This window comes from Syngnathus scovelli, chromosome 9 (assembly GCF_024217435.2).
Source record: "Syngnathus scovelli strain Florida chromosome 9, RoL_Ssco_1.2, whole genome shotgun sequence".
Classification (NCBI taxonomy): Eukaryota; Metazoa; Chordata; class Actinopteri; order Syngnathiformes; family Syngnathidae; genus Syngnathus; species Syngnathus scovelli.
This window is the reverse complement of record NC_090855.1, coordinates 1,028,551-1,050,648: the sequence shown is the minus strand read 5'-3', so window position 1 is coordinate 1,050,648 and position 22,098 is coordinate 1,028,551. Positions and strand designations below refer to the sequence as shown.

At 42.5% G+C, this 22,098-nt stretch overlaps 1 long non-coding RNA gene across 1 annotated transcript; it reads left to right on the top strand.

The window, feature by feature from the left end:
- The first annotated feature begins 4,044 nt into the window (after nt 1-4,044).
- On the top strand, nt 4,045-21,693 carry LOC125974718 (uncharacterized). The gene is made up of 4 exons (XR_007483698.2): nt 4,045-4,121; nt 4,321-4,423; nt 7,903-8,103; nt 21,377-21,693. It is a non-coding gene; the product is annotated as an uncharacterized lncRNA (long non-coding RNA).
- Nucleotides 21,694-22,098: the final 405 nt, after the last annotated feature.

Here is a 22,098-nt window from a genome sequence, read left to right as displayed (position 1 = left end):
GTGATTATTCATATCAAAGTATTTCAAAGTATTACAGTCATGCTGCCATTTTTTTGAAATATTTGCATTTAATTAGTGTCATGAAATGTTTGTTGACACAAGCAACGTTTCCTCAAGCGGCAATTATGGCTGCATGCTGCTCACCGAGAGATTGAAATAACCAGATTACAAAAAATCCAGCTGGAAGAAAGAAAGAAATAAAAGGAGGCATTTGTTCTTAATCTTGTGCCAAGCAAATAACCTGCTTGTTTTCCTTGACACCCATCAAGCATTTTTGCAGAACTAGGTATTCTTAAATGACTGTACCCAACTATTTGAGTGATTCTTTTTTGCTCTATGGCTATGAAAAGACGGACTTGCATCACATGGTGTATTTTTCTCGACAGTAGATGACAAAGCTTTTCTTGAGGGTCTCCCTCGTTCCCTCCCTCCATCCCTCCGTCCCTCCATCATCTCCTCCTTCATTGTCTTCTTGGCCTTGTAAACTCCTCTTCCCCTCTCATTGTCAGCCCCCTCTTCTGCCCTCTGCTTCCTCTTCAGCTTCGCGCCGTGTGATTAGATTCACACAGTCTCGTATCATTGTCACTAACGCACACACACGCACGCACACACACACACACACACTGCTCCAAACCCTGTAAATAACCTAAACTCTGCATGAACCCCATCTCCTCAAAACACACGCACGTACACTAATAAATGTGTGCTAGGCCAGATGCTGCACTGTAATTGGCCAATGTGGCTTCCTGCTCTGGTGAAGATATTTTAATACCCTCCCTTAAAGACGCACACACATGCACATGCACATGCACAAACGCACACATGCTAAGGCTGCCTCTAAAACATCTGCTGCATCCACCCCATGACTGCACAAGCTGCACATGCATATAGGCACGCAGTAGAAGCAAAGCTACAATCAGCATGCAGGGAGCCCCTCCCGGTTTAACCACCAGGCCTGCCACCAATTTGAAAACAGCACACACACACACACACACACACACACACGCTCTGAGATGGCATCTGCAGTGCTTCCCTTGGAAGCTCCTCTTGGCAGTGTGGAAAGATTACTTACTGGTTGACTTTGCGATCTCTTCAGATTTGCATCACCATGTACAACTCACTGGTTGGAAGTTGTTTTTTTTTAATTTGTTTTTTTTTAAGTTGCCTTTACAAATATAACTGATTAGTGATTTTGATTGACAATGTCAAAAAGATATTGATTTTGACAATAAGTTGACTTGCAGACGCTGTTTCAATAGTTCTTTTGCCAAATAAGGTAACCACACGATTAGAAATACCGCTTAATATGTACTAAAAGCATTATTAAAAGGGCTTAAAGAAAAGAACCTTCTGCATTTGATCGTTGGCTCGGTTCCTAAGACGCGGGGTAGCACGCAAAATGCTCATTTGTGGCCTTGAAAGAGGGAATACAATACTTTGTGGAGTTAATATCCTTCCTATAAATTGGATGTTTGGGTAAGCAAAAGATGTGTATATTTTTAGGAAGTCTTTTACAATTTCTTTGTATCTTTTTCAATCTTACGACTGTAAGCCTGTCCGTTGTCAGTAGACCTGACCAGACCTGACTCTTAAAATAAAGAGCCACAAATGAGAATCTTGTTTACATTATGGCTGCAATTTAAGAAAAGTTGAAAAAAAAAAAAACATTGAATCTTTCCTCCATTTTTTCCATTGCTTAGTGAGTCACTGAAGTTTGACATGTTTTTGACAATAGAATAACAATAACGTATGAACACAGTTTGCGTCCTAAGTCACTTTCATTAAATGGCGGAAAGTGTCAAGTCCAATTAAGAAGCGCCGCTGATTTGACTGGCAAGAAAGTGGCTCCATCATTTACAGTCTACTAACCTGACTAGTTAAGAGAGATTGGGGGAGTGCGTCGGGTGGGGTGGGGCTGGGCTGGGCTGGGGTGAGAGAGAGAGAGAGAGTGAGACGTATCAAACACAAGCCCCCTGCTGAGTGGGGAATGGAAAAGCTGCTGGCACCAACATGAATATTTCAGCAGATAGCAAAAACTCTCTGTACCCTTCCCTCCCTCGCTCGCTCTCTCTCTCTGTGTCACCTTCTCTATCTCTCCCTCTCTCCCTCCCTTATCAACCAGCTCAGCTTCCTTTGCTCTTTTGTGGAGTGCACGGTGATAATGAACGGTGTGATAGCAATGGACCGACCATGTTGTGGAGGTCGGTCGGTCGGAGACCTGCTTGAGCCCAAATCTGGGAAGGCGTACTCCAAAATGAATTGTCAATTGAACCCAATATGTCTGCGATTTCTCCCATTCATTTGACAACTCTTCAGTGTTGCTGTGTGTGTGTGTGTGTGTGTGTTGCCACTGCAAAAGTCAAATTGTCATTTGCATGCAGCATAGGTGAGCGATTGCCTGTGGGAGCTGTGTGATGTCAACTTGTTTTGTTTTCGTTGATTGCAAAAATCATAAAAATAAAACACTCGTGTATGTTTGTCGACAGCGCAAGTTGCAGGTTTTTTTTCTTCTTGTGTTTTTAACAAGTCACAGGAGATGGTGTGAATCATCTAAATGCAATTCCTGCTTCATCTTTAAATCCAGCGCACATTTTTAGCGCAACGCAGCCAAAATAAACAATACTCATGGGTTGCCACGTGTGCTCCTTTGTTCAGTCCTTGAGATACTAAGTGTTTTCTGAAAGTATGCGAGATTCCAAAAACGCAGTTCAACTTGTGGGAACGTAAACGGTGAAGAAAAAACAAAGTGGTTAAAAGAAGAAGAGAAAAAGCAATCAAGTTTTCAGTCCAAAAATAGTTCTTTTTCACTTTCCAACTTGTGGCTTGCTTGTGTTTGGGTGTCTCGGGCTGACGCTGCCAAAATAAACAGGCAAATAGCCTGCAACCTAGATAAGCTCTACACAAGCAGCCTCATTAATTGTATTTATTTTCTTCATCAGTGCGTGTGTGTGTGTATGTGTGTGTCTGCAGCTAGCTGACACATTTCTGTCTGAATTGTACCCTCAGAAAATACAAGTGAATTCAATCTAGTAACCTAGTTGAAAATAATCCATTTTATTGAATGAAGCATATTTTCATCCCAATTTGTTGTTGCATTCAGCCTTGCTTTTTCTTTGAATCATCTTAAATGAATATCAGTCAGTTAGTTCACGTTTGTCTTCTGGCTCCTTATTCTCCTGAAAACTTGCGAGTCAGCATCTTGCTGTTCTGGTTGGCACCGTTTGGTGGTGCTTTGTGCTCCTAAAAGCATTGTCGGTGTCCTCTGGTTCATTGTTCAGTGCACATATTGTTTCAGCCATGTCTAATTGTACAAGTGGCCAATTTATAATCTTGTGTGATAGCTATCTCTGCAGAGGACATTGGCGAGATAGATAGAAAGAGAAAGACACACCTGACTGCCTTGCCTGCTATCTTTTTGTCTGCCTGCCTGCCTGCCTGACTAATCAACAGCACTCAATTATCCCCTCATTAGTCAGCCATTCAAAGTGCTCTTAATCGAAAGCCACTTTTTTTGCTGTCTGTCAATTTTCACTTGTCCAAGTTCATCATCTTTTGGCTCCGCTGTCCTTCCGTCCTCCTCGAAATGTACTCACTAAGGTGTGAGCATATAGATGTTGGTGTGAAGGAAAATGACAACAAATGAAATATGCATGTGTTGCATTTGTTTCATGTTGTGCCCCTGCAGATGTGAACTTCTCCCGTGCCAGCAGTCTATATGTGCATAGCTACGCAACGTCGGCTACAATTTTATATTAATCCAGTCTTGATGTTTAAAAAAAGAGCTTTATTGACTGCCAGAGAGTCATCAATCTCTCACTAAGACTATTATTGTGGCACGATTGTGTTTGGAATAGATTAGTCATTCTTTTGAGATCTGTTGACTTTTGACCTTTCACCTGCACCTTACTGGCGTGTTTATTTAGCCCTGAGTGCATGTTTTCATTTGGACACAAGAGGGTGACATGGATTTGCTTCTGTGGGCTGTAATTAGGCCAAGCAGGTGCACCAGGTAGAAGTTGACCAACCAGCTGCATGGGGAAGGAAGGAAGGAAGGAAAGAAGGAAGGAAGGAAGGAAGGCACTGGAAAAACATTGCTTGAAAAGCCTCCATTCCACTTACAGGTAAATTCATTCATCATGGCTCCATGCATTAGAAAAAAATAAAAGCGGGGGAATTATTTTGGTAAATACACATTGTACAAAATTGGATCTTTTCAAAATGCTTGTTCGTTTGTTGTGTATTTATACATAATCATTGATGAGTATGACAATGACACATTTTGGCAGCGGGCTCACGTGGGTATTTGTTTGCACACTCTAGGATGCGAGCTGGATGTTCGGACGCCGTCATCTGACCACTTTGTTTGTGACACGCATGCTGACAGCATATGGTGCAAGACCAGATCCGTGGGCCCATGTGCAAGGTAAAAAAAAAAAAGAAACTGTTATCCTGACATCTCTGTACTGTAGTTTTGCCTCTCTCTCTCTCTCTCTCTCTCTCTCTCTCTTTCTCTGTTTCTCTCTCTCTCTCCTCCCCCATATGTTGGCATATGTTATGTTTGGTTGGCGGTGTTCCACATGCCAATCTGATGCCCTGGGCACTGCTGTGGCTCCATGCCACCTGTGCCACTGCAACCGCCTGCTCACAGTAGATCATCCAATGATAAATGACAGGACAGATTTAATGAATTTATTTTTAATCAATGCATTTGAACAAAGTCGCACACATTTGAGACACCTTTGTAATGATTGGCTGCAAGAAATGTGAATATGATTTATTCTAAGAATCTTTATAGACTCATTTGTTTATTCATGTGTGTATCTGTGCCCCTCACAATTAAATGTCTGTACCGCTTGCCTGTTAGCATTCAACGGAATACGCTAGCGTCCAACTTCTAACGGGCCCAGGTGAATCGTTGACCCAATTGTAACAAGACCATCATTATTTCAGTTTGTACACTTTTGTTGGTGCTTTGTATCATCATTTTCCTTCTGATATCATCCAAACCTTTGAATAATCATTCACATTGAAAGTAAGTCAGTGGGATGAAAAAGGAGAAGATTAAAAGATGTTTGTGTACAGGTTGCAAACAAACTGGGCAGCTAAGCAGAAAGGGGAACAAAAATCGAACTCCAGGCAACACTTTTGTTCAATCGCTGTGCTGTTGACCAAACTGGAGTGGGCCACGCATAGCAATCCATGGCTCTTGTGCGGAAACATTTCATCTGTTGAGCTCCGCCGTACGAGAGGATCCAAAGTGCCAAGCCCCCGTTTTGTCATCATCTGCTCAACTTGAAGCTGCAAGTGTTCCAATCCCCCAAATTGTCAGACCACAGCTGACCAAACACGCACATTTGGATGGGTCGGTTAGTTCGGTGGGATGGAGCACACCTGACCCCTCTCCTGCACAAGAGCTTACCTATTGAGGTGCTCAGGAAGGATAGGATAGGATGGATGCATGGATGGATCTCCAGCACAATGTGGCAAGTCAGAAGCAAAGTGTCACACCTGACCCACACGCACTCAGGTGCCCCGGTCAAAGTCTCAGTTGGCCAAAGGAATCTGTGGAGACTTCATTGGATCAGCTGTTATTTGGGGAGGCCAAATGTTTGATGGGTAGGAGCCAGAATAAGAAATCCGTCAGCTAGCCAGCGGAGTGAAAACCAACTCCACAAGATTGACCCAGCTCTAGACGCGATACCTGCATGCCATCCACTTCTGCTCCACACTCCACCAGGGATGTCCTTCAAATATTATTTGATACATATTTTCCCTTCAATTGTGCCCACACCAATTCACTGACACAGCAATGTTTTCGACTAAAATGAAAACAACAAAGGTTTCTCCAGCTATCGAAGTGCTTCGGCTCCCTCCCGCATGGACATCAACAGAAAGCGAGAAGATCAAAGGCATCATTTACTGTCATATTCATTATGGAACTTTTGTTCCACCCTTTGATAGCGGAGGATATAGTAGTACAAGAACACATCAGGCATTCATTATTTGACACATTTTGGGTTCTTATACTAATACACCCCAGTAAGTTCTTCACTGGCCCTGGTACACCTCAACGAATGAATCATAAAGAAAGGCTGAATATTGGCAGTATTTGGATTCTTCAAGAGAGCCACCTGTCCATCATTGACATGAAAATAAGCGTCACGCGACAACCAATATGCCGTGAGAGGGCGAGCGCTGGAGTCCCGATTGCCTCGCAAAAACGAATGCCATGGCGTTGCTGTCAATCTGAACATTATTGCCGAGGAAAATGGTTGCTTTTGTCTTCAACCTTGGGCTCAATGTGACTTCCCAGCCTGATTTTCCTTCAGCCAACATCCCAAGCACCCCCACCCACCCAGCCCAGCCCAGCCCATCCTTGTGTTTGAGCTTCTCAGCAGGGGGCATATGCAAGGATGAGTAAGCGGCGGCCTATGCGTCGTGCGCGTGTGTTTGTGTGTTTAGCCTTTAGGCTAGTCCCAGAATGTGTTCATGTGATAATTGAGTATTCCGAGTTGCGTCCCAATGCACACAACTTGGCTCCGAATAGCTATTGCGTATCTTGACGGTGTTCCAGACCCTGAGCATTGGTCACGGCCCACGGAAATGATTTTGCCAGTGTCTATTCATTTCAATTGCTTCTACTTTTGTGCAAATGAAAAGTGAAGTGTTTCCCCACATTTCCTGTGCTAGAAAAGAGTGAAGCAGGATGGAATTAGTACTTCATGGCATAAGTTTTGATTCTATATCATTTTGAACTGGAAATATATTGTTGAGAAAATGAATATCTTCCGTTTTAGTTCCCCGATTGCCTTGCATACACAACGCGTTGAATGAGTTGCATCAAAGCGAAAGAATTGAACCGTTGCCGTGCTACAAGGTCATGGATTTTATCGGGAAGCTAAAAGCAAACACAGCGGAGATGAACACAGCAGAAATTCACTCTCTGGCTTTTAGCATCCATGGCTTCTTACACATTGACAAACACGCATCACATGGCGGGCAAATCAATAAACAAATTGACACTGGCTGTGGCCCAACTACATCTGCATGGGAAAAGTGGATATTCAGTCATTTTCTTTTTTCTTTTTTTTTTTTCCACCCTGCTGTGCAAAGAAAGGGGTGATGTAAAGAGGAGGAGAGGAGGAGGAGAAGAGGCGTTGCCCAGGCCTTGTTGAAAAGAGAAGAAGGAGGGGATTAGGCTTGGCGCTTGGCTGTCCAACCAGCGTCCATACAACAGCAGCATTTGCAGCATTTGCCTAATCCCTGGCTAATGGTAGTTTAGCGGCCTCCTCGGACACGCAAACGCTCGGCCTCCTTTTCCTCCTCCTCCTCCTCCTCCTCCTCTCGTCTCCTTTCCTGCCTTGCTCCGTCGCCCATTTACATAACATTGCGACGGTTTATGTCTGTGTTGGTTTTGGAGAGGAAAGAAGCAGAATGAGTCCGGACATCACACAAACGTGTCCGCCGTTTTGTCTGTTGGAGAAGGTGTGTGTGTGTGTGTGTGTGTGTGGTGTGTCACCCACACATACTTTAAGTGTGCTCTGATACAGACCGAGTTCTTTTTTTTCAGTCTATTTTAAAATGTATTTTTATCATGTGAAATGAATGAAAAATACAATTCCAAATGAAAAAAGTCTCACTGTGTATATTTGGATGGAATGAAATATACGCCAGCCATTTCCTTTGGATAACACCATCAAATGAGATAACCAATTCTATTGTTTGACTAGCTGGCTATCCATGCTAGTCAAATAATATTAGCGGCACTCTTGTCAGATGTGTGTAAGTTTGCCCTTGCTCATTTTCATTTGGCCCCATAGAGCAGAGTTTTCCATTGGCTTCAAAGCCGTGAAGCTGCCGAGCTCAGTCGGGGGCCTTCAAAGCTGCCTTCTCTGTCGGCAGGTTTAGGCACAGAGAAGGCTTCTTGTTCTTCAAGGATTTGGCTGACAAATAACGCTGAGCTGAGCTGAGCTGAGCTGAGCTGAGCCGGGTGAGGCGAGGCGAGGCGAGGCGAGGCGAGCTGAGGCAACTGACTTGCACCTTGACGGACGGGATAGGCGACAGACAGACTCCTTGTGGTCCGAAACCTTTTCTACCACCCCAGTGAGTATAACTTTTGCTTTATTATGCTTTTATTTTGTTAAATGTTGTCATTCTCTGCAGCACACACACGCACACATTCTCCTTTTGCCTGACATATGTGCAGCTGCTGCTGGACTTTTGTGGCGTAACTCTATTTTAATAACACGTTCCCCAAATCAAATTGAAATCCGGCATAGTGCTGTGCTGATGTAACGTTGTTCCGACGTGCTATCCATTCGAGTTTTGCTCCGGCCGGCTTCATCTTGTCTACTTAAGGAGGCACCAGCTAAGTGTTGAGAAAACAGGGAGGAGGCACGAGCCTTCTCAAGCCAATCATTGCGCAAGACCAGTGGCATTTTTCTCACACAATATGCAATCCATAACATGATATTACAATTGGCTTGCATATTAACTTGTCTGATATATCCAATTCATTTCCATGTAAATGAAAAGATATCTTGGAATACACAATTGTTGAAAATGATCATGCTGTATAAAATGCATCCAGCCAACAGACATAGTTTCCTTTTCTTTTCTATTTGTAACGGAAAATCATACGGATAAATCCTTCCTTGGCAAAACAAATGAGCAAAAATATTGGAGTGAGCAGGAACCAGTATGACATTTTTGTGTTTGTGGATGGCAACACAAGCAAGCATGTGTTGCCATCAGCTGTGTGGCAATATTTGGTAAATGTGTCTTTATTTTTTTCTATAATGCTATGCGTAACTGCACCTAACCAAGCTGCTACTTTTATGTTTGTTGGAAACTTAATATATATACTATATTTAAAAAAAAAAAAATCCCCATTAGAGAAAGGCTTAAAGAAAAATTGCATGTGCTTCTGCATCGTTCCCTTTTTCAGTTTTGTTTTCTTCGGGGTCGAACCACCGACGCCACAGCAACATTTTCTTGACGTGATCCAAAGTGTGCCTTGCCTTGCCTTGCCTTGCCTTGCCTATAGCTGTAGTTTGATGTGTGCATATAAGGAAGTGCAAAGCAAATCTCAAGTATTATTGCCGCTGCTTTGTGGCTGCGCTTAGTTAGCATCACTTTGCTTCTCCTATTCATCACACATGTTGATGCAGACGGACGGCCATTGTCCTGTTCTCTTATGGCCTAGCCGGATACTCTTTGAACTTGCTTGAGCTGCACCTGCTCTTAAGTCCTCTTGGATCACAGGATTCGCTCGCACACACACACACACACACACACACACACACACACACATTGGGTCTTTCTAGTGCTATTGCTGTCATTGTCCCGCTCTTGGGATAAGAGCATCAAGTAAATGGGCAAATTGTAATTGTAAATTGCAGGCCTCCCGCCACATTTAACGCTAGCGACCCTGTGGGGAGCAAATGGAAACGGGCAGCCATTATAATTACTCATTCAGCCTTTTGGAGGAGATATTCACCGTTTTGTTGTAAATGTATAGGGAACCTCTGTGACCTCCTGGCTTTCACGTCGGCCGCCGAGCCCCTGGCCGGTCGGTCGGCCTTCTTCCTCCCCTCGTGTCATTCGCCCGCCGCTACATTCCTGCAATCTGAAGCTCAAAGTCTCTCACTCGCGCCCCCCCCACCTTTCCTTTTTGTCTGCTTTTTTGATTGATATTTGTAGACTTTTATTGCATTGATGTTATTCGAAGGAGTCAGCACATTTGGAACGTAGGTGTTGTCTTTTTGAGAAGAGAATCGTCAAAAGCGTAGTCAGCTTGATTCACCAGCTGCTTTAAAACGAAGAAAGAACAAAGTGTTACGTCACTCACTGGAATATGATCATAATGGAGGATACGGATGCAAAGTGGGCCAGCCAGCAGACAAGCTCATGCAGCTTAACTGGCTGGAGGAAGCATGCGATTGGCACGTAGCACATCACCAGAAAGATGTTTTTAAAAACATATCCACTCTCATTTTCGAGGTTATTAGTTTTGCTGATTGCATCCGAAAATGGCAAGGTGAGGTGAAAATGACTGGAAGTGGGTAGCTGCAGATTTTGCTTGAAAAAAAATCAAAGCATGGAATGTAACATTGAAAATGTCTAAAAAGTGGACTATCAATTCAAGCGGGGTCAAAAATTGTGAATTTGTTTGAAAATCTCTGCAATAGTCCTGATGGCCAAATATGCGTGTTAAAAAGTACTAACTCTATTCATTCGAATTTTTCCTAAGCCATTTTTTGGTCATTTCATTCTTCCAATTGTAGGAAGGAATAGCAACCAAACTGAAAATGAGTCATTTCATTTGAACTGGTACTAATGCCACCTGTAAAAGTTGCAACTATATCCAGGTCAAATAAAAGCCATATTTTCTCATGCCACCAGGAGCTATGTCAACATGACAAGCAAGCCTTTTTTGGGTTCTTGCTAATTCTCCGTCACAGCCATGCAGAGAGCCCAGCCTTTCCCCGCATGTGTGGTGCGCACGCCAAAGTCAAACTCTGCGTGCACATTCAGACTGACAAACAGTCTGACTTTGGGCCAATTTCCATGCCCTCTAGTGTGTGTGTGTGTGTGTTTGCAAAAGCTGTGGCAGGAAACCCTGACAAACAAGAGCTATCGTGCACAGGAACTAAGGAAGTGAACTAGCACTGGGCTTCTGTGTTTTGTGGCCTCATTAACAGCCCCACCCTGTCTCCCTGTCTGTCTCCCTGTCTGTCTCCCTGCCTGTCTCCCTGTCTCCATCTCCGCTTTCGCAGCTCTCCACCGTGCTAATCATATTCCTTGGAGCAAACATGAGAGGGTAGACGGGGATGGGGTAGGAGCAGGAACAGGAACAGAAGCGCTTCTGTTTCTCCTCGTTACTCAAGCTCAGAGAAGAAAAGGGCAAAGTGAGCGAGACGGATAGATGAGGAAAGTGGCGAGAGAGAGAGAGTGCTGTAATTAGTTTGGCTTTGCGCTGGCCTGACGTCGGGAATACCTGAGTCTCTTCCTGACTTTTGAATTATGCAGAGTGGGAGAGGGTTGTTACGTTGTGAGGAGGTGTCAGCAGACAGTTGCGGCATCGTCACAACCACCCACCCACCCAAATGACACTTTGAGATCCGCATCTGTCTGTCATCGCCGCTCACAGGCGACGTGTCAAAAGTCTGCCTGCTGCAAGCTGGAAATCATTCCATGTACTAGCTGTAAAATCTTTCAATTGGGATTCATGCGAGCGAGGGAAGAATGCCAATTAATAAAATTTAAAAAAAAAGTTGCTGTGAATTTCATTTGGACACAATTATCAGGTTCTTTAGAGGGGAAAGTGTTTCCATCATAACATATTCAATTCAATTTTCAATCTTAATTTCAACGATAATGTATCTATAAAATGTGTGGTTGCAAAAACTTAGATCATTTGAATCTTGATACGTTTCATAAGTAGATGACTATACTTCCAAAATATTGACTTTTATTCTGTAAAATAAAACACCATTTTTTTCTGTGTACCTGCAATTTAGATCAAGTGTAAATGAACATCATTTTTATTTTGTCTTTATTTATGCATTTTTTTAATGTATTTATTTATATTATCAGTTCAATGTCGATGCAGTGTGTAAATTTAAAGACGTTGATATTTGGAGTACTTTGTGTGCTGTCGCTGCCACTGAGGTGGAAATGCAGCAAATTATTTGAACACTCCATAAAATAATTACCATGGCAATGAGGCTTGAGTAGTATATTTAGCGAGAGTAACCATGATGATGTAGTTAGAATTAATCCAACATTTTATTTGATAATATCCTTGACAGTAATATGGTTATTTTATATAATAATATCGGAACCTCAACCAAAATGGAGTGGATTTAATGACATGCTATTGAAAAGACCGTTAGTTTCTTCTCGGATGTCAACATTTGATGTGTGCTATTTTAATAGCGCTAGTTTCATGCTGCAAAGGCCCACAACGGTGTGCTGGTGCCATGTTCATTCACAATAATCAGAAATTAAATATTATTTCCAATGGCATTCCATGCTTCATAGGAATTCTTGTATTCTTTCAAGAAGCTGTATTTGACCAATCATTCAGACGGTGTAAAATGTTTTTGTCTCTGGGCCTTTTGCTGTTCCCACCCCTCCCTCAGCCCCGGCCAGTTATTTTTCGTGCATGGCAAATATAGCTAGACGTGTCTTTGGTCCGCCTGTCAACATGAGAACCGGTGCTACTTCAGTAATCTCAGCAGCAGCAGATTAGTTTTAGACAAACAGTAGCTAATAATAGCAAACAAGTTAGATAGGTGCCACAAGCAAGCCACACACACTGATTTCTTAATCATACTGCTGATGTGCAATCTCCCCACTTTTCATATGCTTGTGACACTCTTTGTTGGGCCATTGAACTCCACCGTGACCTTGAAATGACACTCAAGAATCTTAAAAGCCACGTCAGCAAAATATAATTACATTCACCGCCATCAGCGTCAAGAGTTTAATAAAAGGTCAAGTGGGAAATGCCAGTGATAAGGAATATGAGATTTGCTCTTACGCACGCAAATGTGCTGATGATATTTCATCGAGTACTAAGCTAGCGTAGCGTTCGGGCCAGTCAAACGGTACAGAGGAATGTCGTGGTGTGGATTATTACATTATTAATACCGATATGATTGGAAAGGAAAATATCACCCACATGGCTTTGTAGCCACAGCCGAGCCCAGGCGAGGCAAGGCAAGGCTGCCTTTATGCATAATTCATATTTCCATATCGTCATGGTGATCATGTGCGATGAATGTTTGCTGTCACAGCAGGGGAGCTGCTTGCCGCGTGCGTGCGTGCGTGCGTGCATGCGTGCATGTGTGTGTGTGTTGCAGATAGGTGTGTCAGCAGAGGCGATGTCAGAAGGGACAGAAAACAGAAAAAAGGAGAGGGCCAGCTCTGGCTTCCACTTGATTATTCTCCATCATACGACATTTTGTTTGGCCCACTGGAAAATGGGAGGGTGGGTGAGGGAGGGAGGGAGGCCTACGAGCGGCTCGTGAATTAGTGTATGCGGTACATTTTAGCCTCTGCCCTATTTAGCCCCAAGAAAAAAGAATTAACTACCTCCTACTGCTCTCTAATTAAAAGTCAGCTTTTTTTTAATTATTTGGAGCAAATATTGACTGAAAAGCCTTTTGAAACGTGCAAGGCAAAGGCTGGTGAGTGTTTATCTATCACCTGGATGTTGTTGCATGCAAATTCAACAAAAGCCACGTTTGCCTTTTTTCTGCTTCTTTGAATTCAAATATTTATTTATCATTCAGAAATGTATTCACTCAAAACTCAAAGGGATACGTATTTTGTACAAATAGTTCATATTTTGTCGAGACTTAATTTCATAACTGATGATCATTAATTGTATCACTTCATTTTTTATTTGCAATGAATATATTTCGAAGCACATTTTGCCACTTGTAGACTGAAAATGAGCCACCATTGCTTGTTAGGCAAGCATAGGTGCTTTGCTGGAACCTCGAGATTTAGTCACACAAATATGCCCGTGATTTTTTGGATCCATAAATATATTGGTATTTTTCTAATGCACAAAAATATTTAGTTTTTCCCGATCCAGAAAAATATTTGTGATTTTCACGTTTTACAGGTCCACAATTATATGGGCCATTTTCTCATGTGTTTATTATTTGTAAATATTTAAATATCCGTACGAATTGTCAAATATGCGTTTGTTGATCAGCAGACACAGCCATTTAATTTGACACACACATCACGCCATTTCAATATATTACTTGCACACACGCACGCACACACTTGTCAGATATTTCTTCTGTCCGCGGAGAGGCAGTGTTGTTGTCTCCATTGATCAGGAACTAGCCGAAAGGCTCGTTTAAAAATTGGAAAACAGAAGATATCGGTGTAGGGCTGGCAGAAGTACATTTGAATCAATTGATGAAAAATAAAAGTAGCCAACAAAATCAATGTGTAAAAGTACAGTTGAAATCAAAATGTTGCATCACAACTATTTTGGTAAGGACAATTTATCCTTGAGTAAATGTAAAGCTAGCACGTTACTAACCACCTCTACACATATGTGACTTACTCCCACATCTGCTACACACACACACACGTTCACCTTTTATGTTGGTGTTTGTGTGCTGAGGCTCAGAGGTGTGTGAAGTTACTCATACTGTATTCCCCTGGTGTACACGGATATTGAAAAGTTTGCATGTGTGTGTGTGCGTGCGTGAAGGCCTGAATTCCGAATGCTATTGATTAAACCCAGCAGGGGGGCGAGTGTGTGAGCAGTGCAGATAGCACACTAACCTGCCACTCACCAGAAGAACATCCAACTGCCTGCTTTCAATGCCATAGATCAAATCAATCCAATATTTTAACATGGCTTTGAAATGTCACTTTTCAATATATGCAGATGACATTTGAAAATAGCAACAAAAATCATCATCTTTCCCCATATGGATGAGGAGATGGTGTGGAGTCCATTTTGGAAGCTAGCGCAATAGCAGCATGCCCAATTAACTTGCGCATTCATCTATTATGACATGTCATTTCTGTCTCTAAATCAATTCGGTGAGATGAATAATCCACAATCTTATTGGTCAGGAGATGTGCAAAAGCTACAAAGAATTTTGTTGCCAAACTTTGTCAGCCTTTCATTGAGTTGTTAAGAAAATTCACTTTGGTTGTAATTATGGCTGTTATCCTACTTTGTATAATGATGATGATGGCGGCGGCGGCCGTGGTTGACAAAAATGCACTGACATTTGCCCAGATTGCACTCAGGCTTCACAGCCCAAATGGCCAAATCCCATTTCCTGACATGTTTTCCCCAGGCTGTCCACAAATATCATAACAAGCACTATTCTGTGGCTATTATGGAGAAGGCTGCATTGGATTGGAGCTCTATCTGTCACTACATATGTTTTTCCTCCTTGTTCTTTCCACCAACCTCTCGCTCCCATTCTCTCAGCTTCTCTTTCCACAATGCTGCCTTTTAATCACTGCTGTAATTGGCAACTCCCTGCTGTGAACATACACCACGCTCGCTCGCTCGTTCGCTCGCTCTCTCTCTCGCTGGCGCACACGTCCACACATTTGCTGCTGCTGCTGCAAATCCCTCTGGCAGTGTATGCATATGTGTGTGTGTGTGGTGATGGTGGGGGGAGGAGAGGGAGATATGGGCAGATAAGAATAATGAAAGGAGGAGAGTTTTAGAACTCCAGGCCAACTCACCAACTCAACAATCTGTCTGCTGTGGGGAAGTGGAGCGCTGTAGCCAAATAGTAATTATCTCAGTGGAGGAAAAAGACATGGCTGAAGATTGATTGTGAAAGCCCACATTGTTGTGGAGTTGCTTGAGAACCTGATGTTCATTCAACTTATTCAAACACATCATTAAAATGATGCAAATATGACCCATACTAAGAAGCTCATCTAGCTGGGATAAGAAATTGACCAATAATTGCATCTGAGGATCAAAAGAAAGAAATAGGGAGCAGATAATATTGAGCATTGCTACGTCTGACCCCATGCATGCAAAAAAAAAATGGTGCCATAAAATAAAGGGTCATTTTCTAAATTCCTATGAAAACAGGCCCCTCCTAATCCAAGCGTGTAAAGAAGTATTTCACTCTGAAAGTTACACATCATCACAGGAAAAAAAGTTTGTTTCAATTTTGTGTTTATTAACAGTTGCCCACCAAATGTGACTGTGAGAAACCGAAGGCCACTCCAAAGCCCAGATTTAAGAATCACAGCTTATCATGGCACATTGGCTGCAAGAAAGGAAACTTTCATGCTTTGTGTGTGTGTGTGTGCACGTGCGTGTGCGTGCGTGCATGTGTGTGTTTTAGCCTTTTAAGTGGGTCACCCCAGCATGTCTAATGGCCCCTTGCTGCGTGGCGCGTCCTGCGCTGAGCTGCTCCCTGCTGTCACACCCACCCACACACACACACAAACAAACCGGTCCTCACAGCGGGGGAGATTTTGGGGTGTCCCTCACTTGAATAGCCTCCATCCACAATGCACCAGCACTTCATCTGTTGCTTCTATTCCCAAAGTTGAAAGTTGACCAGGGATGTGCTAGCATGTCTCGCTATCGTCTGCTTTCAGCATCCTCGTTTTTTTTGAATGATCATACAAAAAGCATGATATCCTTTTTTTTTTTTTTTTTCTTGTTTGAACCCGTAGCGTGGGACTGGATTCTATGATCTATTTTTTACGAATTCCAAATCTCAGACAGACTGGGGTCATCCCGGAAGAAGCCTCCTCGAATAGGTGAGACTGTGCGCGGATCGTGATAGTAAACGAATCTCGATTAGCATTGTGTCAAAAAGGGTTAGTAGCCATTTTGTGTCTCAAGAACTGCTGGAGTGCAATCAATTGCAGGAAGGTCATTAAGAACCCATTTTTGTTGTTTGCCACCGACTATTTTTGCTCTTGATATGATCTGTGAGACGCTACGTCATTAAATATGGCAACCACTGTTTTAGAGTGTTATATAGCAGAAATCGTCGAGAGGGGGAGAGGAGTGGCTGAGGTGTAAGGGGAGGGGAGGCGAGGGAGGGAGGGGGCGGCTTGCATGAAGTGGCTTGAGCAGCGAGCGAGAGAGCGAGCGAGCGAGTGCACGGCCATTGGCTCCAAATTCACCTCATTATGGCTAGCATCAGTATTTTTTGGAGCGTACACAAACACAACTTGCAAGAAGGACATAGGACACAAGTGGCAATGAAAATCAACTTGCAGCAACCACACTGACAATTTCAACTACTCGTAAATTGTAAACGCTGAAGATAGACATCCCTGAGACCCACACACACACACACCGTCAATTTGAGGCAAGGAGAAGCGAGCTACGTCAGTATATTTTCACACTGCAGCAGCGGCGGCAGCTCTTTGTCTGCCTGTTGACCTGCCAGCGCTAAGATGGAGGAGGAGGAGAAATATCATTTTAGCGGGTGGCTTTAGGAGACATAAAGGACTGCTTTGTGGGTTTTGTTTGTGTGAGGACGCATTGTGGCAATATTTCTTTCTGTCAACATCATTTTAGTCCTGCGCCATCTTTGAGTGAAAGGAGGGAGGTGTCCGTTCCAACGTTAGTGCAAAGGGAAGGTGTCCATCGTGCTCGAGTGGGCAAGCCTCCGTCCACCTAGAGGCATGCACATTAATATGATGATGATGATGATGATGATCACTGTATTTGTCACATACACTTTTGACTATTTTTGCTGGCCCCCAAAATAACTCTGCATTCTTCAATAAATGAGGAATGATCACATTGATAGCTTTTACTAAAATGGACGCATCTGAAATAGCATTGATCCTATTCTGCTGGATGCAAATCGTCTCACGATAGCGTCTGCAATATTTTCCCGTGGTGATGCGCGCAAGCGTCGAGCCACGCCGAGAAACACAGAGAATAATTCATTTGTACTGCAGCAGGCCTCGGAGTACATTTTTCAATGTTGTGGGAATAACTAATACAGATACTACATACAGACTCCCATTGCAGGTTTTATTCCCGGACACACACACACACACACACGCTGATGGGATTAGCAAGTGATGCTTTAGTCATTTCTCTGCCTCGCTCACCAAATCTCCGTTCCTTGCTTTGAATGCATTAACATGCAATAGAAAAATACAAATGAATTGTTTTTTTGTTTTGTTTTTTTGGTATGCTCCCAATGGCCCACTCCATCCATTTCTGATTGAACATTTAATTCTATTTGAAGGCAAATGCAGCAGCAGCAGCAGGCCGGCATCCACTTTTGCAGGCAGAATGGTGATGACACTGAATGGAGGCTGCTGCGGCAAGCTTCAAAAGGAAGCTGACGGCCAGCCTTTCTTTTCAAAGCCTTCGCCGTTCTCATCCAAATATACATAGCGCGCATGAAAATCTTCAACTCGACATGATTTTGTTTCCTTCAATGCTTTTCCTGATATGTATTTTGTTCCTGATTTTTGTGGCAGGTAATGAACCTTCATTGTCTGGAGATGAATGGAGTGTTGGTTTTTCCTCACAATGTCCTTTAGCTCGCTGATGAGTGCGCCAGCGCAGTGTTGACACGCTGCCTGATTAGTCGGTCGACTTATAAGAGAAGACGCAGCCCCTCCGTCACTATTCAGCCATTTTGTCTGTCACACTGCTAAAGTGTGTGTCTGCGTACGCGGCGGCGGCGGCGGCGCCGGCTTTTGTTAAGGTAATATCCAGGAGAGACGACACAAGCCGAGTGCTTTTTTCCCTTTCATCTCTGTCTTTCCAAATTTGAAGCATTTATTTCCTGAGCCTCGTCATTTTACAGTCATGGGAAAAATGAGTTTTCTTTTGTTTTTTTCCCCCCATATTCAAAAAATGTGCACGCCGTGCAAAGCACAGGGCCCCCGCATTGCATCATGGCATGGCGTCGCATCGCATCGCTCGGCCTGTTGTCTGTTGTGTTTTAAGTGGATTAACGGAGCAGTGTGTGAGACACACAGTCAAAGTGGCAAGCAGAACCGTTGTTTACAAGCTTCTGTCACCTCTGTCTCTTCCAATTTTCATACAATGCTGCATTTTTGTTTTTTGTTCTCACTGCATTACTGCCAAACCGTTGCGTAATCTTATTTATCAAAGCATGAATGGGGGGCACAATCAAGCGTTATATTTTATGCATATATTACATATTTAATGTTCAACGCTGCTATTGTGTCATGTTATTGAGTCCGATCGGATTGACGTTTTTAATCAGTATTTTAGGTAGAAATGCAATATCACCTTTCCATTTTAAGGCATGAAAATGGGAGTGCTACCTTCAAATTCCATACACAAATCAAAATACAGCCTGGCTGTGCAATTCAAAAAATGTACTAATTACATTGTGTTGTCATTTGAATTGTTTTGTGTGAAATCAAAAAATAATAATTTTGTTGTGTTGACATATGAACATTTTAGAGTGGTGCAATTTTTAGCCCTCTCGGTAATCTAAAAGCAAGTTCATTTGTTTGTATGAAAGAGAGAACAACTTCTGCAGTCGGTCCAGATGAAAATATATCAAATATAAAAACACCACAATCATTTCAAATGGCTCTGCTGCAAGTAAATAATTTGCTTTTAATAAAAATATGATGACTATTAGTAATAGTGGCTCAAGCAACAATGTATGTTTTAAATGAATATCCCAAAACATAATCATATTTAATAACCTCCAGTATCTAGTCTACTCATCAAATTCATTTGAAGAATTCAGTCATCTGCTTTGGTTGAAAACAACCATGCTTTGTTTACTGCAATGTTTGATGGAAATTGTGCAGTTATTGTTCATCAAAATCCAAGCTTGCTTTGCGGGCTCATCCAATTGTTTTTCTTTTGAAAATAATCAATAATTTCACTGCCAGAAATGTCATATTGATGCAAAATCCACCCTTTGATCAGAGCAGCAAATTAAGAACACGGCAAGCAAGCATCAAAAGCTTTTCCACTGATTCTCATACGACATATTTGTTATCTCAATAGATCATATCTACGTCAACGTATAGTACGCGCACGGCCTTCGCTACAGGTAGAAGTCAATTGAATCAACTTGACGTATCATGTGACTTTCCGGCCTTGAGCTTGCTTTATCTTTTATTGCTCTCAAATTGCTCCCCCTTTTTTTTCCCCCCCTTGATTTCCAGAAGGGCTTCTTTGGAATACTGCAGACGACATATGCGCAAATATTTTTGTTCTATTTTGGGGATTAGGAACGTCTATCTTAATTGACAATAACGTCGTATATATATATATGCTTTGTGAATTTCAAGCAAGGTCACGTTTGTATTTAATACTAAGCATGTATACTCTTTTAATTGTACTCCATTCAGCCATTATTTTAGGTGGACTCTAAACAACGGAGGCAATTCCATTATTTTGTCATCCTTTCTTTTGTGCTTGAATATTTTGCTGGGGCTACGGCAGCGTGTCATTTTATGGCCAACGACATTGGGTCAACCTAAATGGCCTTTTAACATTTAAAAGGGGGCTTGGCCATTCAATCTATTCAGCCCCCTTAGCTTTCATTGGGGCGGGCGGGCCCAGGCTTTAGGCTGCTATTCATGTCCGATGTCTATGTAAACAAAAATTCCTTGTCGTTGTGCGATCGTGTGCGTGTGTGTGTGTGTGTTGCCTGTGTCTAAGTGCGTTTGTGTGCCTATGTGTGAGAACCTTCATTTTCTGAACTGGGTATAGAAGCCACAATACTTCTTGTCTCGTGTCTATTTTCTATTTTTTTTTTCCCTGTCATGCATTCTCCCCTCTCGTGAGCCACAACACACATGCACACACACACACACACACACACCATGAGGATCAGTCATGCTAGGGGTCGTCTGTGGGCCAACTGGATATTGTTGCTTATAAGCTGCTTTGGAACAATTTGAAATATATTTGGTACAAGAAAAGGCTTGATGCAAGCACATTTAGCACGAAAGAGGGAGGCTCCCAATACCTTGTGGCTCCATCCCATCCCATCCCACGAATACGTGAATAGAAAAGAGACTTGATTTGCTGATGAGATTTAAGTTGAAGCTCGGCAAATATAAGCCGTGTGTCCGTCTCGGTATTTGGAGGAAAATGTCCTTTCTTAATGGATTGAAGTCAAGCTAACAGTGTGCAGTGTGTTGCTGTGTGATGAATTGAGATGAATGCAATGCACAATATCACTTTTATTGCTTGAATTTAGGTCAAATTTATTACAATATTGTCGTATGTTAAATGTTAATTCAATAAAAAAATAACCCTTTCTGTGTTTGCAGGGATGTTTTTTTTTAATCAAAACAATGTAACATTTTGGACCTCTTAAATACGTACATCTATAAATCAGAAACGACAACCACAATTATAAACACAATTTATCCAGCAGAGGGAAAGTTGAATTTCCCCATTTGCAATAAAAAAAATAAATAAAAAAAAGAGAGATTGGAGAATAGATGTCATCAAACTGATCATAGTTGGTTATTGGGATGCATTTGAGGTTTATTCCACTGCTGAGATTCTTTTTTGTGTGAGATGAGTTGACCACAATAAAAAGGCTGCGTGGCCTACAAATACAGATGCTTATGAGTGAGTGACGTTAATGAGCATCTGCTGACCATAATCCAGCCCATGACTGACTTTTAAAGGCCCCTCTTCTCACTGAATGTGACATCATCATGAAATATCAGGGAGATGTTTGCTTTGCTGCGCCTGCCGCATTGTCACGCAGTGGAGCCCCAATACCGATCGTGAGAAGAAACATTGAAATGTGTTTGTAAATAAGAATCTGCTCCGGACAGATTGCGGAGGAGGAAAGAAGGTTTGATTTGTATTGCCGTTTGCACATCAAATGTACAAATTGTATTTTTGCAGGTTTTCATCAGGTTTCCTGTTACTGCCGCTGAGGAGAATGTGGCCTCTCTTGAAAGCGCCAGCATGGAGGACATTTACCATGGCAACCACTAATGCAGTATAGATGGAAGGAGTGAGCCTTGTCTGCCGGCCGCCGCCGCCGCCACGGCAATAATACAGGATTGATTGAAGTCAGGTGAAATGCCATTGGGGCTCTTTTAAATCAGCAAGAAGTGCATTTGATATCCAGCACGCTGGCTGGCTCACATAGTGTTCCCTCCTTGTCTCGTACCCAGATCCTTCCTTGCTATATGGATTAAAGCACTACTATAGAACGACTTGTCTTTCTATTTTTTTCCCCTCCTCACAGAGTCAGCAGTGTATTGTTTCCTGCATCAGCCACCCCATAATACCCCATGGACATAATCCCTTGTGATGTCACCTCTTGAGAACTTGTGTTTCCTCCTCCTTCACTTACTGGATTACAACTGGACCTAAATGGTGCAAGATTTTATTGTCAAAGGTTTGACTTGCTTTATTTGACCTGTACTTGGATGATGCGTACATTTGATTTGTGTTCCAGGCATATATCTGTCCGGAAATAATGTTCAAAATAGAAAGCAAAAACCAATGACTCATCGACAACAGTGCGTATTTTAGCTATCCCATGAAACTGTCAACTTTACAAAAGGTCAAAAGTCAAAAAAGGTCAAGAATTTGCTTGTGGAAAAAAAAAGTTGTCA